This window comes from Clarias gariepinus, chromosome 10, assembly GCF_024256425.1.
Source record: "Clarias gariepinus isolate MV-2021 ecotype Netherlands chromosome 10, CGAR_prim_01v2, whole genome shotgun sequence".
Lineage (NCBI taxonomy): Eukaryota > Metazoa > Chordata > Actinopteri > Siluriformes > Clariidae > Clarias > Clarias gariepinus.
In genome coordinates, this window is record NC_071109.1 from 16,024,032 (window position 1) to 16,042,775 (window position 18,744).

Genomic DNA, 18,744 nt, shown 5'->3' on the forward strand with positions numbered 1-18,744 from the left:
TCCAGCTCTTCCTGTGCCCGTCTCAGTCTTATTCAGTTTAAGGTTTTGGACAGAGTCCATTATTCCAAATCAAGGCTGGCTGAAATATTTCCTGATGTTGAGGACAGATGTGACAAGTGCCATGCCTCTCCCTGTAACTTAAGTTACAGGGAGTTCTATTTGTGTTCTATTTGTGCCCAAACCTGCACAACTTTTGGAAAGGTTTTTTTAATTTCATGTCCACTATACTTGGGGTACAGTTGGAGCCATGTCCATTAACTGCTATATTGGCATTACAGATGTCTCAGTTCCATTAAGTTCTGCACATAAAGACGTTGTCACCTTCTCATCTTTGTTGGCCAGACGTACAATACTTTTACACTTGAAGTCTGTTAATTTGTTCCTCGATCTCTCAGTGGATCAAAGATTTATTATTTTTTCTTAAGCTAGAAAAGATAAAATATACACAGAGGTTCTAATAATGTTTTTTCACAAATGGCAACCATTTATTGCTTATTTCGCAAGCTTACAGGTACTGCCTGAATGATTATCTGGACTGGGTCAAGCATCGGAGTGTATGTATGACCAATCTAATTTACACAGATTAGTTTGAGCTGAAGGATGCCAGGGTGTGTGTGTGTGTGTGTGTGTGTGGCTAGGGAGTTTTTCATTTTTCTTTTCATTTGATAATAATACATTTAATTAGTTGCTTTTGTTATGTTTATGTATGACAATTGTTAAATAAAAATATTGAAAAAAGTGCATTTGAAGGAGAAGCAAATGAGCCATATATAAGACCGTAATGAGATTAAAGCCAGCTATAACTGAGATGCATAAAACACAAATTTTAAATATTACAGTTTTATTGAACATATCAAAAATCCTCAATTTACAGAATACAGTGTATTGAATTTACAATTCACACAATATAACAGACACCAGCAAAATCTGGCAAATCAAGATACTAAATGATACAAAATGTCACCGCACCTGACAAAGATAATGTCACATTACTCAACTTAAAGTATGATTTATTTTGGAGTTACACAACGGCCACAGCATTTTGACAATATTCCAGTAAAAAAATTAGTCAAAAAGGAGATTCAATTCTTAAAGAAAAAATTAGTTGCTTGCTGTATGTAAAGGGCTACAAGAACAGGCCAGGAAAAGTTCTCTCACCGGCTACATCACTCTTCTCTTGTGGTGGATGTCCAACAAGTTTGTCCAAAGTCTGCAACCCCTGAAGTTGCTTAGTATCTAGTGGAACAAAAAAATATACATTAAAACATTTGAGATTTACCTAAACACCATTTAGCTACTCCATTCCCAAATTTCTGAAGGTTGAGAGGTGCCCTTACCTGACTGATGATGTAGTGCTGACAGAGACTCTGATGGAACATTCTCCGGCAGTTTCTTTGTTGAGATTCTTGGTCTGCTGAGGTGGCATGCTTCTAAAAAGAACCCAGTTAAAGTAAAATATGTATAATTACTAACATAACCTTTCCACAAACAAACATATTGGTCCTTTATTATAGAATATAATTAACCAATGTCTCTAAAGTCACATGTTCTGGTAACTACTGTGAAACACTTAACACTCTATAAGTACTGGTTTAAAAAAAAAAAAAAAAAAGATCATGCAATAATATTAACTTGGTATTAAAAAAAAGGATAAAAAGTAACTTAATATGTCAAACCACACTGGTTAACTTTAGGCATGCCTTATAATAATACTGTAACAAGGTGACTAATTTTTACCATTCAAAAAATTATAAATAAAACCTTACAACCTCATAAGTGTTAGTTACCTAGATATGCTAAACCACGTGCTAAAGCACACACGGCTAGCATTTGAATTCCTTTTGCAGTTTAACAACAAACGTAAGCTGTATAATTTTCAGCCAATTATACCACAGTTTTTTTTATTTTATTTTACCACAGACTCTGTGGTTTTAACATACATTCTGACCGCTTATCAATAATAATGAATTTTAAATTTAGTGTGAAAAAGTAAAACCCACCTTCATCGTCCGCTTTGTCTTCTTGGTCTTCTGCTTCACTTTTATTCGCGTCAGGAAAAGTTGTTGGTGCGTTACCGCCACCTAAATGTCTGGATGAATGACGAGTAAAGTGTTTTTTGCTGTCTCGACACTGAAGCCTGGTGATACACTTTCTCTAACACACTGGCCAATTTGCAGGCTTAGAGCATGTGTGGATTTCTTTTTTTAAATAAAGAAGCTAGATTTAAAAATAAAACATTTATTTACAAAGCAATTTTGTAATTGTCTTTAGTCGTCACCAACCTACATATCTACACATCTTCATTTCAGAGATCCAACCTACTAACCCTCCTCTCCATCTACCTGTATGTGAAAAGTACTAAAAACACACACAATTAAAAAGTCCTAAACACCCTTTAGTGTACATGATGCTGTTTGTCAGAGAACCATAGCTCTTAAACCCCAAAGCATTTTTAGCCACTGTTTGCACTGTTTTAATAATTATACTGTATATGAGTCAGGATTGTGCAATATATAGTGACATTTTTTCAGCACAATATATTCTTTAATATAAAGAACTCAATTTTATTTAATTTTAACTAACTATACACATGACTAAGCAAAAATAAAAAAGGATCATATCAGAAAACTTAAATGCACAGTAATGTATACCTTGTGTGGAAAACACTGCTTTGGGAAAATAAAAAATATGAGTCGCACACAAGACCAATATGAACTATTTTGGAGATTTAAAGGTAATGAGCCACATTTAAGACACCATTGAGAAGATGCAGAATATGTCTAAATTTTATTTAAGTCTCAAAGACGGCTCATTTCTAGAAGACAAAGAAGAGATTAACATGAGATTTCATCTTGGAGTTTCTTGGCTATGGGATGTTTCACTTCATTTTATCCGCTACTACGTGCAGCTCTAAAGGAGATCCAATAACGGTCCTACACCTACCTCAGGCAGGTAGTTTCAGCAATAACAGAACCCCTGATGAAAGTCATTAAGTGTTTACTCAGCAGTGGGTATGTTCCCAAATCCTTTAAATTAGCAGTTATTAAACCGCTAAATCAAGAAACCTGACTTTGACCCCTGTCAGCTTTCCAATTACAGCTGATATCAAACCCTATATTTCGAAGATTCTGGAAAAGATAGTATCACAGCAGCTATGTTCATATCCACATAGAAATAGCATAAACGAACTGCATAAGTCAGGAAATGTTTAGTTTATTGTCACTAAATTATGCAGATAACTATTTCATGCTTTTATCACCTCTAGGTTGGACTATTGTAACTCCTTACTGTCTGGCTGTTCAACTAGGTGCATAAGCAAGCTTCAGTTAGTCCAGAATGCAGCAGCGGGAGCCCTCACTAGAACCAGAAGATACGAGCAGATCATCCCTATCTTAGCCAAACAGCACCGTCTCCCTGTGAAATTTCGCATCTATTTTAAAAATACTACTATTATCTGAGGTATCTAAGTGAGCTGCTAGTGTCTCGTCACATCAGACATCACAAAAACCAAAAGTTATCATTACTTTAAAAACGTACATTTTACAAAAATGTAAGTCACAAAATGCACACAGTAATGCAAAGAAATGCTCAGGGTTTAAGGGCTATCTATGTGCGTGGACAAACAATGGCATCTTTATACAAAAAAAGTGTGACCACTTCACTGAAACACACCAAACAGTGAGTTCTAAAGAATTATATAATACACTAGTTGATATACACGATCTGTCTGGAAAAAGTTACATTAATGTATCCTGGCAGCCAAAAAGAGTAGACTAAAATGTGCATGCGTGAACAATGAGAACACTATTAGTAAGTGTGGCACTAAATGCCATTGTGTAAGCATGTGTATCAGACACATTCAAAATGAGTGAGTAGAGCAATAAACTAATTTAATAAACTTTTTAGCGGTATGTGCTACAGTATCTCTTCTGTAGTACTGGACCAGACTAGCTAGTCTTTGGTCACACATCAGTGAGCCTTGAGTACACATCAGTGTGCCTTGGTCACCCATGACTGTTGGTGGTTCACTGGTTGTTTCTTCTTGTACTACCTTTGGAAGGTAAAAACCACTACACAATTCAAATAAATAAATAAATAAAAATCAGCTAAGTGGTGTGGAATGCACACCTGAGGGATGAAAGGTATTTAGTGCTCCAACATTAATCATGACTCTACAGCCAATCAGGGAGCTCACGCAGGCGGAAGAAGCGGATAGCGCTGTTCTCCGAGTGCGTTGCACAGCCCCCAACGGTGCGTGAGCAAGCAAAATGCGGTCGGCAGGCGTCAGGTGGTTTGGAGGAAACACGTGATAGTCTTTGATAGCCCGACTGAGTGGTACAGATGTTGCCGTTTTCCCACGAGATGCCGCAATTTATCATGCGGCGTGCCGCCACTTGCCGGAGGCAACATTCGGGAATTTAAAATAAATGGTTTTGTGAATATGCCAACATATCTTATTTAAAACGTTAAATATTGGCAGAGGAAATTGGCGGAGTTGAGGGGTTTAAAACTATTTAACAATGTCTCTGCCTAAAATTATTTCGCCAGCAAAACATAGAATATATAGAAATAAAATGTTTAATGGTACCAATCAAATCAGACTTCATAATTACTTTGAGTGTAATTCACAAATTTACTGATTATATTATGTTTTTATGTGAATACAGTATGTTTGTAGTGAATATATTATATAAGTATGTGTGCGCGCGCGTCTCATATGTAACATTCATATTAAATGCAATTTATGAGTGCATGTTGTTAAAGTATTTGTGGATATGTATGTACAGTAACGACACGGCTCGCGTAAGGGGCAGTGCCGCGCATAAACAGTTTAGCGCGCGCTCTCGGGTTAAAGCGCACAAAGTACAAACTCTTTCTTCCTATAAATCCTCGGTAAGGGCATACAGTTAGCCCCGATAACATCTTTAGTTTTTTGGTTTAGTTTCCAGAATCCCATCCGTTCTCGTGTAGACGGTGAAGCTCTGGTTATTTTTATTTTTATATAAGGTGTGTGTGTGTGTCCGTGTGCGCATCTCATATACAATGTATGTGCTTCATATTATTTTCATAAGGATGAAATGAGATGCCCAAACTCGTGCTTTGAAATTTATAGTAAGTTTCATATATAGTTTTTGTAATGTCTTAACAGGGACAAATTAATAAAAGACGCGGCAATGCCTCAGTTTAAGTGGTCTTAAATTTATTTAATTACCTGATAAGCTACCTTATAATCTGATAGTGTTAACTATGCGAATGTCCTGATTCGTGAATATGCCAACATATCTTATTTAAAGCGTAAAAATGTGTCGCCATCATCAGAAGACATGAATGAACTATATATGTATGTGTGTGTGTGTGTGTGTGTGTGTGTGTGTGTGTGTGTGCGCGCAGTATATACAACGTGACCGCGCTTAGTTATCATCCCTCTTCTCACCTTTGACGTAGGTGTGACGTTATCAAACCGGTTTCGCGGATGGGGGAATTGGCAGAATTGAGGGGTTTAAAACTATTTAACAAGACCGAGCAGACGTCTCTGCCTAAAATGTATTATGTGCTTGTGCGCGCATCTCATACGTAACATTCATATAAAATGCAACTCATGATAACACGGAGAGTTTCTGTTGATAAGTGTATGTCAAAGTATTTGTGGACATGTAATTAGGAGAAAAATCTCAATTAAGAATGTCTTGAAACATAATGCAGTAACTCTATAAGCCCGCAATCTTATTAACGTTAATTATAGCCAGCCGGCACAAATAGGCGGCTCCGTCCCTTTGCCGCCTATTCAGGGAGCCTACGGAGTGAGTGAGTAGCGATAGTAGATTTGGGCGCACACCCATCACAGGCGCACGCCGTCACAGAAGGTAAAGTTGAGGATCACGATGCTCAACATACTGAAGCCCAAACCCCATTTAAATTAAATTAACAAATATTTTGTGTAATAACAATAGCCCACATTTAGAAAAGCATTTTTATTTAGATTATAAAAAAAATAATCCTGCATGTGTTTTAGGTGTTCCAGCTGCCACTGTACTGATGGCTCTGTCAGAGTCAATCATTCTGTAACAAACCAGTAAATTTCCATGTAAAACAGGTACATCTGTATGAATAAATTGATATGATAAGCTATTGATCATTGACTTATGTAAACGACTCAGTTCAGATGTAAGTAAATGGAAAGAAAGTAAATTGCTGCGCTGTTTGGGGGAGGGACGTGCTAATGACGATTTGGTTTGCTGTGTGTGTGTGTGTGAGAGAGAGAGAGAGAGAGGTGTCAAGAGGTCTTTTCTGCTGAAAAATGTTAGGCTCATCAGTCACTTAACCCCAAATAAAAGGTCTTTCTGAGTGTTATGATATAGTTAAAATAACAGATGTACAAACACTGCGCACTAAATATTAAACCTAAGCCAGGCACGAAGATTAATAAACCAAGATAGCCCCATACCCGTTTTTATTTTTTAAATAAAAATACCAAAGAATATTATTGTGTATAGAGTGATACGGAAAATCTCGATTTCTTTCATTTCAAGGACTAAAAACGGTAACAATGTCAACTTTAGGATCTAGAATCCAGAAGATTAAAATTACACAAATTTAAATCACTGAAAGTCTCCAGAAGAGCCTCAGATTCAAAAGGTTTTTAAAGTGTGGAGAGGTGCATTTCAGTTTCTCTGAAAGTATAGGTGAAAACAGCTGATTCACACCTGGGGAGGGTGCGACAACCCAGGATTAATAGGAATAAAAGACAACATTCCTCCGCGCTCGGGAAAACGTTTCAATCAATAATAAGCAAATAAGGTGCGCTACTCTGTATTGTTTTTGGTGAACTTGAGCGTGTCAGAAAATTATGGCAAACGTTTTTTTAAATGGTCAGAGTCAGTCTGCCTGCTGTTTTTCCCGACGCGTTCACAATCATTAGTCAACTTCAAATCAAAATTCAAATTTTATTTGTCACATACACAGTCATACACAGTACGAAATGTAGTGAACACGACCGCCAGTGACCTTAAAAAGAGAATTAAAGCTTATAATAAGTAATAAATATGAATAAAAGAAAAATTAAATAAATAAAAATAAAATGAACCTAGGAAAAATAGAACTAAAAATAGAAATATGCTGTACGAAAATAGAAATATACTGTACAAGCTTCTGTAACAAGACCGAGCAGACATCTCTGTACAAGCAGAAATACTTCTGCTGGTGCGCTCTGGAAAACTTTTTGCGTGCGGCTGAGCGCTGATTTAGACTACGTGGTAAATTAAAGAGGAGGACACATGACTGGTGAGCCGTTTTTTTAATCACTGGAACACCTTATCGTAACATGTCTTGCATTGTTTTTAATCGCTCAATACACAACCCATCTTTTTTTTTACAAATGGAATAATTTAATTTGGTTTATTCATTTATTTTTTAATAAAATCTAAAATTAAAACATTGTAGAGTATTTAAAAGCATGCATGTTATAATAAGAAAAATTGCATTCCAGAGATTAAAAATGGTAACAATGTCAATTTTAGAATGTAGAATCCAGAAGATTTTAAATTTACACAAATTTAAGAAGAGGCCTGAAGCAAGATCCAAGATCCTCCACTTTGCTGAAACCATGCACAGTGGAGAAACTTATTCACACCTGAGGAGGGGGTATTATTTGCATTTGAATGTGTCTGACATTGCAAAGCACACACAGTAAAACTTGGACAATGTAATATCGCAGAACGTGCGAGTTGACGCCCTTGCACCAATCACTAACCATTAAAATGTTGGATTTGAATTAAAATGCCAGTTATATTCGTGTTTAATTAAATTCTTAAGTCATCGTGTTCACCCATGGGTTTACTGCATAAACACCAGAACAAAAGGTCTAAGGACAAAACATTTTCATTGAGTTTATCATGCAGCACTTTTAGTATTCATAGCAAAATCAACCCAACAGTATAAATAAAGTACCCGAAATAACACAGAATTTTGACCCAGCATAAACAACCCAACGATGTGTTTACACGTGTTTTTTTGGGGGATTTTGCGCGCTGTCACGTTGTATTCAGAGAGTAGTACATATTTTTGTGGTTTTTTTTTTTTTTCATTTCATGTCTGTTGTTTTATGGAAAAATCTGCTTATATCTGCGCACACGTTTATCAGCCTTTTGATCAAAAAGCCGCACGCGCAACTCACTTTCACTTTGCACAAGATTGTATATTTAAAGCACATAAAAACAATAAAACAATTGTTTTAGGCTAACATCATTGTAGTCTTTTTGCACACACTTTTTTTTAAACACATTTTCGGCTTCAGTAGACACACGATACTTCAGACTGAAAAACGACTGCCCCCTACAGGTAATGAATGGCATTTTCACAGCTTGCCTTGCGCAGCCACACAATGCCGCGGCAAGTCACGGGATTTCTTTTCTCGAAACGTGCGTTTTTAATGGCGACATCTGTAGTATTAGCCTTAATGTCCTAGCGATGGGGAGGAATTGGACACGACTAAATAAGGAAGAAAATCTTATCATCTTTAATGTGTGTTTTGGGTCACTGTCTTGTTAGAATGCTTATGTTTTTCCAACTTACAACCATCTAGCTGATGATTTCAGATCATGCTGAATTCTGGGGCATTTTCTTTATTATTGCATGTAATTTGTTCAATGAACTGGCAGGAAAAGACCTCAAACACGATGCTGCTACCGCCACCACGCTCAACAGTTTTAAAGTATTCTTGGGGTTAAATGTATGACCTACTTCTTTCAACGTAGCTCTTATCTATGTGGTCAGCCACAAACTTTTGTTGAGCATTAAGATGCCAATTTTGGAGCAAGCACTTCTTTCTTGGGTTGCAACATTTCAGTTTATAGTGATCTAAAACTCGTATACCAGCTCGGTGTACCAACAGCTTCCTGTTCATGAAAGGCATGTGCTTTGGTGGTTCATGGGTTGTTCCTGATCATCTAAACCAACTGCCTGTCAGCTGATAGGACAGATAAGATCATCTTCCAGACCTTGGCAAAAGTACCTTTACTTTTACTTCTACAAATTATTGATTAATAAACAGTTAATTCCGACCAGGCAATTGGATTAGACAGCAGGCTTTCCACAGGTGCTCATCTAGAGCATAAGAGCGCTGGGACATTTAAATTTAACAATTAACATATGCATCACGTCACTTTACAAGAATTCTATTCAAAGGCGTTGTGCTTATTTAACGCCACCACATACGCATACACAGACACACAAGTTTAAAACGACAAGACAGCAACTTAAGTATGTATTATAATGAGTTTAGTCTGAGCATTAGTACGTGTCGGTAACTGGGATTTACTGCACTCTTAGTTGCGTTGCAGACAAGTCACAAAAGACTTTCCAGAGCAGAGGCAGTGCATTAAACTTAAAACTAACAGCATTTTACAAAAAGAACATCCAGTCTCATTGCCAGCTATCACTAGAGCTTGACTGCAGTTGTTGCCAGTTATTAGGTTTAGGTGACAATTACTAGGGATGCACCGATACCACTTTTTGGAAAACGAGTACGAGTACTTGCATTTCAATACTCGCTGATACCGATACAGAGTACTTAAGGTTAGGCTAATTAGCGACATGGGGCTAACACTGCTTGTCCAAATATCCGTGGTGAAACTAAACGCAGAGGAGGCTTGCAGTAGGCTGTGAATATGTTTTTTCACAGAGTCGTGTAATTTAGGCAGCTCTGTGTCGGTCACGTAGCCGCGGCTTGGGACATCATATCTGGGCTCCAGAACATGGAGGAGACGCAGGAATCCTACATTTTCTACCTCCGAGAGTGGCTGGTCACTCAATGCAATGTACTCGATAATTGCCTGTGTTATTTTCACAGCACGTGGATTGTCTCTGGACATTTTCTCTCGTCTTACAAGAGTTTGCTGCAGCGTGGGTAAAGTCTTTGTACTCGTTGTTGTGTTGGGATTTTAGGTGCTTGATTAAATTAAATGCGCTACCTTTTGAGCCTCCATTGGACAATTTTGCTGAGCACAATTTGCAGTCCGCCTTTGTTTTGTTGTGTTCATTCCCTTTGAAACAGTTCCACACAGATGACATGTCTCGCCTCGCCTTCTCCCCGCTCTCAGCTGCAGCCGGGGCCCGGGGGCGGGCACTGGGCGCCTGTGATTAACCCCCTACACGCCGCTCAAACATAGACATTTCTCAGACTGTGGTATCGGTCCCCGGTATTGGGGGACTTTTAACGAGTACGAGTACTTTGGAAAATGTGGAATCTTGCCCGATTGTGGATGTGCACGTGGTGCTCCGAAAAAAATGTGGGCTTCATAGACAATTGGAAGACCTTTGAGGGCAAAGCTGGCCTGTTAGGGCAGGACAGTGTCCATCCCACTCTGGAAGGTGCTGCTTTCATTTCCTGTAGTATAGCTCATAGTCTCAGAAGAGGTCTAGTTATTCAGTGACAATCCAGAGCCCAGGCCAGGGAGCAGACAGACAGGCTAAACCAACCATCTGCTAGCTGCATAGAGTCGTCATTTAGGGTTCATCATATTGAGACTGTGTCTGTTCCCCGAGGTAAGCAAAAATGTAAAAAGACCTGGAAAGTCTGTTTTAGTAATTTAATTAACATAGATATCACAAATTTGGAGCACACTAAATGCGCAGTCGGCACCTCTGATCTGAAGCTAGGACTTTTAAACATTAGATCTCTCGCATCTAAAGCAGTTATAGTTAATTAAATTATCACGGATCAGAAATTTAATATACTTTGTTTAACAGAAACCTGAATTAAACAGGACGAGTATGGATCTCTAAATGAAGCTAGTCCTCCTGAATACAACTACATACACCAGCCTCAGTTAACTGGTAGAGGAGGATGCGTCGCAGTTATTCACAATGATAATTTGACTATTATACAAAAACACAGACACAAATTTAATTCATTTGAAGTTCTCTATAGTAACATAAGTGTAGCTACAAATATTAGGTCAGCTTAGTCGATTCCACTAATTGTCAGATTTTCTCTCAAACCTAGTCGTTTCTGTAGACAAGGCGTTAATTGCAGTTTAATTTTGAGAATCCAGAAGACCTTGTGCGTAGAGCATTTATGTCCATACTGGACTCAATCAGTGTGTAGTAGGACCCACTCATAAAGCAGGTCACACTTGGATTAAGTATAAAAATGTTTTACAATTTAATTGTCTGAAGTTATATCAGATCACTAACCTGTCTCAATTCAAGTGTGTCATAGTAATAATGTACGCACAGCACCTCGCTACCGTACTAAATGTACATTCACATCAACTACCACACAGTTTTATCAGTAATCTCCCAAAAAGTTACCTACTTTGATGAGATCAGCGTCTGACCCCACAGAACTCAATCAGGCGACTGAATATTTAGAGTCGACACTCCTTTATACCTTAGATAATGTAGCTCCAGTTAAAAGAAAAATTATTAGAGATAGGAAACTTGCTCCCTGGTATAACGATCATACGCGCTATTTAAAACAGACCGCTCGGAAATTAGAACGTAAATGGCGTCAAACTAAATTGTTAGTATTTCAAATATCATGGAAGGAGAGCATCCTGAACTATAGAAAAGCTCTTAGTGTAACTAGATCAACGTATTTCTCCACTCTCCACAAAAATAATCCTAGATTTTTATTTAATACCATAGCCAAATCAACCAAAAATAAGACTACTGCAGAAATCTTCACAACAACATCGTGTAAAAGTGAGGACTCTGAACTTTTTTAATAATAAAATTGTAAATATTAGGCATAAAATTGAGGCTTTGGAACCAAACAATGCAAGTTATGCAGATGTTAAATTAGCCGTGTCAGATCGGAACCTAGAATACTTTACTCCCCTTGAAGACAATGAACTAATTTCACTCATCTCTTCTGCAAATTTATCAACCTGTATATTAGATCCTGTACCGACACATTTACTTTAACAGATAGTACCAGCAATAACAGAAACCCTGTTGGGAATAATTAATTCTTCACTCAGCATGGGGTATGTTCCAAAATCTTTTAAATTAGCAGTTATTAAACCGATTATTAAGAAACCTAACCTTGACCCCTGTAAGCTGTCCAATTACAGGCCAATATCAAACCTCCCCTTTATCTCTAAGATTCTGGTAAAGATAGAAGCGGAGCAGCTATGCTCATAACTACATAGAAATGGCATACATGAACTGTATCAGTCAGGATTTAGGCTCATCACAGCACAGAGGCAGCACTTGTTAAAGTAGTAAATGACCTCCTATTGGCCTCTGGTCAAGGTTGTGTAACCATGCTTGTATTACTTAAACTCAGTGCAGCTTTAGACACCATTGATCATAGTATTTTTCTTCACAGATTAGAAAATGTAGTGGGAATTAAGGATACAGCCCTCTCCTGGCTTAGATCCCATTTGACCGATCGGTATCAGTATGTAGACTTAAATGGTGATTATTCTGCATGTTCTCTAGAGGTCTTCCACAGGGCTCAGTTTTAGGCCCACTGCTTTTTTCCCTTTACATGCTTCATTCCTGGGCAACATAATCCGTAAGCATGGTATTAATTTTTACTGTTATGCTGACGACACACAGTTATATGTCTCTGTAAAACCTAATGGGATAAACCAGCTTACTAAAGTTGAGCAATGTGTGCAGGACATGAGAAATTGGATGCTAATTAACTTCCTTCTGCTTAATCCAGATAAGACAGACCTTCTAGTCATGGGAACGCATACAGCTAGAAGTAAGATTCTAGATCACTCTGTAACTTTAGATGGCCTTTCTGTTTCATCAAGTGCAACAGTAAAAGACCTCGGTGTGAGAGGATTAGATTCCAGCCTTTCATTTGAAGCTCATGTAGATAATATTAACAAGATAGCATTCTTTCACCAAAGAAACATTGCCAAGATAAGAAATATATTGAAGCTAAACAATGCAGAAAAACTAGTTCATGCTTTTATCACCTCTAGGTTGCACTATTGTAATGCCCTACTGTCTGGTTGTTCAACTAGGTACATAAACAAGCTTCAGCTAGTCCAGAATGCAGCAGCATTCTAGTGAGTCCTCACTTGAAACAGAAGATACGAGCACATCACATCCATCTTATCTTCACTTCATTGGCTCCCTGTGAAATTTTCTTCCCTGCTTTTTCTTACTAAGCCCCAAAATTATAGAAGAGTCTTCCAAATAGTGTTCAAGACTCAGACACAGTCTCAGTGTTTAAGTCCAGGCTAAAAACCTAATTTTTTAATCAAGCATTTTTGTAAATAGATTTGCCTTAGATAAAGGAGCAGATCTGGGGAACTCATGGGCAGAGTATTATGGTGAACTGGTATGTTTAGTGCTGTCCACCTCTCTCATTGATCACTCAGGTTTGTTGACGGTGAGGTGATTGGTTGCTTTACATCTCAGGGAGCCCTCATGTCTGTGTTTCCTTCTGGCTCTCCCCTTTAGTTATGCTGTCATAGTTAGTCCTGCCGGAGTCTCTGCTTGCACTCTACAGTTAATATACATTTACATTATATGACTGTGACCAGACCTAACTTATCTCTCCTTTTCTGCTCTCCCTCCTGCTCTTTCTCTTCCCTCTGTCCCCCTCTCTCTCATTCCCTCTCTCTGTCGAGCTACACATGTCGATCCTGAGCTGCCAGTGATCTCCCTCTGCCCTCCGGACCTGTCTGACCCATCCTGGTGCCCCGCATTTGGTTGGAGATCCCGTCACATGGATGCCCTGTGTGTCTTTTTGGGATGCGTCTCGTGTCTGGGGATGGTTCTCTACCTAAAAGATAGTTCTGGCCTCGACTGGTGTTGGCAGCTGTTTCTCTGAGGACTTGACCGTTTGTTAGTTCAGGACTGGAACTATATACAAGTCTACCTGAGTTTTCAATAACTAACTGGACTCCAAATTAACATCAACTGTTATGCTGAACTGCCTGCCAACTAACACACAGTATGAATGCAGATCAATTCCTGCTCTCTGTTTCACCCAAATGAGGATGGGTTCCCTGTTAAGTCTGGTTCCTCTCAAGGTTTCTTCCTACTACCATCTCAGGGAGTTTTTCCTTGCCACTGTCGCCCGCGGCTTGCTCACTAGGGACAATCTGACCATTTTTGAATTATACACATTCAAATTCCATACAAACTTAAATTCACTTCAATTCAATTTTATTTGTATAGCGCTTTTAGCAATTGTCATTGCCGCAAAGCAGCTTTACACAATCAAAAGAATTATTTAAGTTTGTATGAAATGTGAATGTGTATGAATCAAAATGGTCAGTTAAATGCCAATTGTTAAAAGCGCTATACAAATAAAATTGAATTGAATATACAGTGAGGTCAATAAGTATTATGCTGAGGTCAATCAGCATAGGTGCATGTCCACTGTGAGAGACAAGATCTAAAGAGAAAAATCCGGAAATCACATTGTATGATTTTAACTATTTATTTGTAAATTACTGTGTCAAATAAGTATTTGATCACTTGCTTATTTCTGACCCTCTGACCCAGATTTCTGACCTGTTATTTTGCTTTTAAATAGTCCAGCTACACTCTGCTCATGATTCTAAATTAGTAGCACCTGTTTGAAGTCGTTAGCTGTCATAAAGACACCTGTGCACCCCACAAACAGCCGAAGTCTAAGTAGATACATGTGGTATCAATGATGCTAAGAATGGTGAAGAATCAGCCCAGAACTATACCAGGGAGGAGCTGGTCAATGCCGTGAAGAGAGCTGGGAACATTGTTTCCAAGGCTACCATCAGTAATACACTAAGACATTGGTTTAAAATCTTGCATCGCACAGAAGGTTTCCCTGCTTATGTTAGCCCGTGTCCAGGCCCGTCTATAGTTTGCCAGGGGCCATCTGGATGATCCAGAGGAGTCATGGGCTAAAGTCATTTGGTCAGATGAGACTAAAATAGAATTTTTTGTCTTAACTCCATTCGCCGTGTATGAAGGAAGAAAAATGATAAGTATCATCCCAATAATACCATACCTATAGTGAAGCATGGGGCTGGAAGCATCATGCTTTGGGGGTGTTTTTCTGAAAAGGGAACAGGACAACGGCAATGTATTAAGGAGAGGATGAACGGGGCCATGCCTCAGTCAGAGCATTAAGGATGGGTTGTGGCTGGGTCTTCCAACATGACAATGAACCAAAGCACACAGGAAGGAAAACCAAGCAGTGGTTTTTAAATAGCAGACTATTTAAAAGAAAAACAACTGGTCTTTAAAGGTCAAAAATCTGGCTTATAAGCAAGTGATCAAATACTTATTTGACACCGTAATTCACAAATTGTTTTTAAAAAAATCATAATGTGATTTCCGGATTGTCTCTCACAGTGGAAATGCACCTATGCTGAAAATTGTAGACCCCTCCATGATTTCTAAGTAAGAGAACTTTCAAAATCACAAGGTGATACATACATTTTTCACTCTGTTATATTGCAGTCATTTGCTAAAATCATTTAAGTTTTTAAGTTTCCTCATTAATATACACACAGCACCATATATTGACAGAAAAACACAGAATTGACAACATTTTTGCAGATTTATTAAAGTTTTCAGACCCTTTGCTCAGTATTTAGTAAAAGCACCCCTTTGATCTAATACAGCCATGAGCCTTTTTGGGATAGACAAGTTTTCACACCTGGATTTGGGGATCCTCTGCCATTCCTCCTTGCAGATCCTCTCCAGTTCCGTCAGTTCTGGATGGTAAACGTTGGTGAACAGCCACTTTTAGGTCTCTCCAGAGATGCTCAATTAGGTTTAAGTCAGGGCTCTGGCTGGGCCATTTAAGAACAGTCACAGAGTTGTTGTAAAGCCACTCCTTTGTTATTTTAGCTGTGTGCTTAGGGTCCTTGTCTTGTAAGAAGGTAAACCTTCGGCCCAGTCTAAGATCCTAAGCACTCTGGAGAAGGTTTTCATCCGGGATATCCCTGTACTTGGCCGCATTCATCTTTCCCTCTATTGCAACCAGTTGTTCTGTCCCTGCAGCTGAAAAACACCCCCACAGCATGATGCTGCCACCACCACGCTTCACTATTGGGATTGTATTGGACAGGTGATAAACAGTGCCTGGTTTTCACACATACCGCTTAGAATTAAGGCCAAAAAGTTCCATCTTGGTCTTATTAGAGAATGTCTCAACATCTTTGAGTCCTTCAGGTGTTTTAAAATGTGTGCCATAAATCCCCGACTGGTGGAGGGCGGCAGTGATGGTTGACTTTCTACAACTTTCTCCCATCTCCCGACTGCACCTCTGAAGCTCAGCCACAGTGACCCTTGGTTTCTTCTTTACCTCTCACACCAAGGCTCTTCTCCCCCCGATAGCTCAGTTCCAGCCAGCTCTAGGAAGGGTTCTGGTCATCCCTAACGTCTTCCATTTAAGGATTATGGAGGCCACTGTGCTCTTAAGAACGTTAAATGCAGCAAAAAAAATTTGTAACCATGGCCAGATCTGTGCCTTGCCACAATTCTGTCTCTGAGCTCTTCAGGCAGTTCGTTTAACCTCATGATTCTCATTTGCTCCGACATGCATTTTGAGCTGTAAGGTCTTATATAGACAGGTGTGTGGCTTTCCTAATCAAGTCCAATCAATATAATTAAACACAGCTGTACTCAAATAAAGGTGTAGAACCATCTCAAGGATGATCAAAGGAAATGTACAGCACCTGAGTTAAATATATGAGAGTCACAGCAAAGGGTCTAAATACTTAGGCCCATGTAATATTTCAGTTTTTCTATTTTAATAAATCTGCAAAAATGTCAACAGTTCTGTGTTTTTCTGTCAATATGGGGTGCACGTGTGTGTACATTAATGAGAAAAAAAAGGACCTTGACTTTTTTTTTTATTTTAGCAAATAGCTGCAATATAACAAAGAGTGAAAAATGTAAGGGGGTCTTCCATACCCCACTGTAAATATACACACGTACCTGTGTGCGTGTGTATATATGCATGGTGACTTTTTAGCACTTGTGGTTAGCACTGTCGCCTTGCATCACATTTACATTTAGGCATTTGGCAGACATACAAAAAGTGGTCTGAAGGATTTCCTGCATCTCCGGTTTGATTCCCGTGTCGGGTCTGCGTGCATTGAATTTGCATGTTCTCCACGTGCTTGGCGGCTTTTCTCTGTCTTATCCGGTTTCCACATGCAGATTAGGTTTTTCTGGCGTTTTCAAATTATTCCAAATAGTGTGTGAAAGAGCATGTGAGTGTTGACCGGAGGTCCTACCACGGTCATGCAAATGGGAATAAATACAATACTCCCCATTGGCCTCCAATGTTTCCTTATTAGACTACAGAGGTTAATATGAGACACACACACACGGCTACACATACAGTCACAGGGAGCACCGACTTCCTAAGTCTGTGGACATCAGGACATATGCAACTGGTGCTATTCTGACCACGTCTGCTATTTTATTATGGAAGTTAGAACAAAGCGAACATAAAACTGGGCAAATCTGACAGACATTTTAGATGATTCGGCAAGTTTATGGCGATGCTGCAATGAGTCGTTCGAGGTGTTTTGAGTTGCAGGTGCGCTTCAAGAGCAGAAGAACATCACTGGAAGACGACACAAAGATCAGAAAGCCCCTCAACAAGCTTAACTGCAAAAATGTTTAAACCATCTGGCAACTTGTGCATAATGATCGTGAGAGAACAATTCACAAGACTGCTGGCACTGTTAGTATGTCATATAGAACAGTCCTGGGAATCCTCATGTTTGATCTGAGCATGTATTGTATTGCTACCAAACGAATTTGATTATAAAATAAGCAATATAAAAAACACAAATTGTAAAGGCAAAAAATATATAAATTATATATATTTTTTATATACAGCATGTATACTTTTATATTGCTTATTTTATTATAATAGTTTCGTGTGGGGGCCTCTGAGTGGCGCAGTGGTAAAGTGCTCACCCTATCATCCGGAGATCGCTGGTTTGGTTCCAGGGTGATGCTGTAACCTCTCGCAGCCGAAGGTCTAGAGAGAGCTGTTTGGCCGAGCTCTCTCAGAGGGGAGGGAGGAGAGGTACTTTGTGCTCCCACATTAAATCACGGCTCTACAGCCAATCAGGGGCGTCTATGAGCTCGCGCAAGCGAAAGGAGTGGATAGCGCTGTCCTCCAAGTGTGTGACGCGGCCCACAACGGTGTGTGAGTGAGCAGTTCGAAAAGATGTGTTCGGCTGGCGTCACGTTTTTCGGAGAAAACACGTGAAAGTTTTCGGCCCTCCTGACCGAGTGGTAGTAGCCTTAATGAGGGAGCCCCCTAGTGACGGGGAGAAATTGGATAAGACTATTGTGGCATAACACACATTAAAATAAATACTAAGTTGTTTTTGTAACTTAACTTTCACAACTTAAAGTTTCATAATTTACAGCTCAGACATAACATAAGCCTATACTGAATTTCTGTCATTTTCTCTTGCTGGTTTCTTCTTCTCTTGGCTCGCTGATATGTTTTTTTCGCTCTCTTTCATTTCACAGCCCACAACAGAACACTCCATCAAATTAATACACAGCTAACTGTTTGCGTCTCCTTCCCCTTTTTTGGGTGACGTAAGCTTTTATTCATCGTCAGTATTTAGTTGCGGTTTGCATCCGGTAACGCGCAGTGTCACGCCAAACAAATAATTGCACACAAACATAACGAGGAATCGTTTCAGCCCTACAGCAAAATCTTGTGTGAGGGCCCTTGAGGGCCTCAGGCCACATGATTTTCAGGCATCCTAATGGCAGCAGATTTTAACCTGACAGAGTTTT

General features: G+C 39.0%; 1 protein-coding gene and 1 long non-coding RNA gene across 3 annotated transcripts in view; both read right to left on the bottom strand.

Annotated features, from left to right (window-relative positions):
- Window positions 1-18,744, bottom strand: part of pcdh19 (protocadherin 19) — a 217,355-nt gene that overhangs the window by 187,806 nt on the left and 10,805 nt on the right. The gene's annotated exons all lie outside the window — the stretch shown is intronic.
- LOC128532234 (uncharacterized) lies at window positions 994-1,531 on the bottom strand. Its single transcript, XR_008361275.1, has 2 exons — window positions 1,338-1,531; window positions 994-1,236 (listed from the first exon to the last, which is right to left on the bottom strand). It is a non-coding gene; the product is annotated as an uncharacterized LOC128532234 (long non-coding RNA).